Source organism: Octopus bimaculoides, chromosome 26, assembly GCF_001194135.2.
Source record: "Octopus bimaculoides isolate UCB-OBI-ISO-001 chromosome 26, ASM119413v2, whole genome shotgun sequence".
Classification (NCBI taxonomy): Eukaryota; Metazoa; Mollusca; class Cephalopoda; order Octopoda; family Octopodidae; genus Octopus; species Octopus bimaculoides.
In genome coordinates, this window is record NC_069006.1 from 14,329,193 (window position 1) to 14,331,529 (window position 2,337).

At 37.1% G+C, this 2,337-nt stretch overlaps 1 protein-coding gene across 3 annotated transcripts in view; it reads left to right on the forward strand.

Moving 5' to 3' along the window:
• LOC106882795 (ephrin type-A receptor 4a) overlaps nt 1-2,337 on the forward strand; it is a 38,758-nt gene that overhangs the window by 36,246 nt on the left and 175 nt on the right. The gene's annotated exons all lie outside the window — the stretch shown is intronic.

Here is a 2,337-nt window from a genome sequence, read left to right on the forward strand (position 1 = left end):
CTCGCCAGTCAGTCGAAAATGAGGCTTTGGAATGATATCTAATCATAGCTCAGGGGTTTTCTAAATGTGGTCCACGAACCACAGGGTTCCGCAAGGACAAGACAGGGGGTCCGTGGACAGCAAATACTTTTTATGGGCAATTTGATTTTATATATGTTTTTTAATCGAAATCTTTTAATTGACAATAAACCTATTTTGTTAAATACCGTTAAATAAATAAATGTAAAAATATATGTTATTTTAAGCAAATATTTATGTATAAATTTCATAAGCGTTTATAAGGTAAAGCCTGAAATATAAAGGGGTCCGCAAGTCAAAAAGTTTGAAAACCCCTGTCATAGCTGGCTCCTGATTAGCAAGGAACATGACTAAAACAATTAATGACAGATATTATACCTTTTTTCTTAGAAGACTAAAGCCTAATTACAGCCAATCATTTCCAGTCTTCTGTATTCGACAATCTCACCAGTTTGTTAACCAGAATTACTACAATGGCATTAATCTATATCTGAGTAATAGGTTAGTAGCCAGTGATTGAACCTCTTCATCTTGATAAATGCAAGGGGTTCTGGTGCCTGAGGTGGCTGTTCAAACCAAGGGCTGAATAGAAGAGCTGGTGGCCTTTATCACAGGGGAAAGTTTAGATATTGATATATACTCGTTTACTTGTTTCAGTCATTTGACTGCGGCCATGCTGGAGCACCGCCTTTAGTTAAGCAAATCGACCCCAGGACTTATTCTTTGGAAGCCTAGTACTTATTCTAGCGGTCTCTTTTGCCAAACCGCTAAGTTACGGGGATGTAAACACACCACCATCGGTTGTCAAGCGATGGCGGGGGGACAAACACACATACATATATATATATATATATACATATACACTATGGGCTTCTTTTCAGTTTCCGTCTACCAAAACCACTCACAAGGCTTTGGTCGGCCCGAGGCTATAGTAGAAGACACTTGCCTAAGGTGCCACGCAGTGGAACTAAACCCGGAACCATGTGGTTGATAAGCAAGCTACTTACCACACAGCCACTCCTGTGCCTATATATTTTGTTTTAATGATTTTTTTTTTTGTAAGTTTTTAAGTCTGAGCTTGGAACCATGTGGTTGAGAAGCAAGCTTCTTACAAAACAGTCAGCTTTACTTTCAGAAGTCCCAAGTTGTTCTAGCAGTTGATATAAAATTGGGAATGTGTATCCTATCTGATACATGCACACCAGGGAGATATATTCTGCATATCACATGTGATAGACAGGACAGACAAAGAGTTAAATGTTCCTTGGAGATCTGTTGATGTTTCCAGTTGAGCCTTTGCAAGAAATCCTTATGGATTATTTCCTATGGTTGCATAAATAGAGAGATTACAATCCTTAAAGAATTATCCTAGTTTATTACTTCTTTGATCTGGAAGAAATAGAAAATTACATTTTAGATACCAAAGTGGTATAAAATGTAGGAATTATATAACTTTATCCCTATAATACATAGATTATCAATACAAGGGAGGGGAGTAGAAGCCAATAGCAAGCTTGTTTGTGATCACTTAGCCTGCTAGAAATAGCAGCTGATTATCCCTTCAATCATAACCCTGTAATCTTAAGAAGTGAAATATGTGCTAAAAATTTTAATGAGGTAGTCAGATCTACAACTGCATGGAGGAGAGACAAACTGTTGTAAAATAGTTTTTTTTGAAATAGACTGATGCATGAGAGTTCTAGGCAATATTTTGGTTAAAGTATCATAATCATGGAACCAATTGTTTGGCAATTTCTGTATAAAATTTTTATTTCTTTAATTTCGCTTTTCAGCAGAATTGCTTATATTTATGTATTTTTTCTGCATGTATTATGTGTTTGTGTATGTGTATATATATATATATATATATATATATATATGTATAAAATATACATATATGCACATAAACACATACATATACAAATATACATGCACACACAAACACATACGTATCATCATCATCATCATCATCATTGTTTAACATCTGCTTTTCATGCTAGCATGAGTTGGACGATTTGACTGAGTACCGGTGAACCGGGTGGCTACACCAGGCTCCAATCTGATCTGGCAGAGTTTCTACAGCTGGATACCCTTCCTAACGCCAACCACTCCGAGAGTGTAGTGGGTGCTTTTATGTGCCACTGGCACGAGGGCCAGTCATGTGGTACGGGCAATGGCCATGCTCAAAATGGTGTTTTTTACGTGCCACCTGCACAGGAGCCAGTCCAGCGGCACTGGCAATACACAAAAAATACATAAGCATAGTGCTTACACAAATGTACATACTTTAACCAAAAAATTGCTGAGTTCCAATTAATT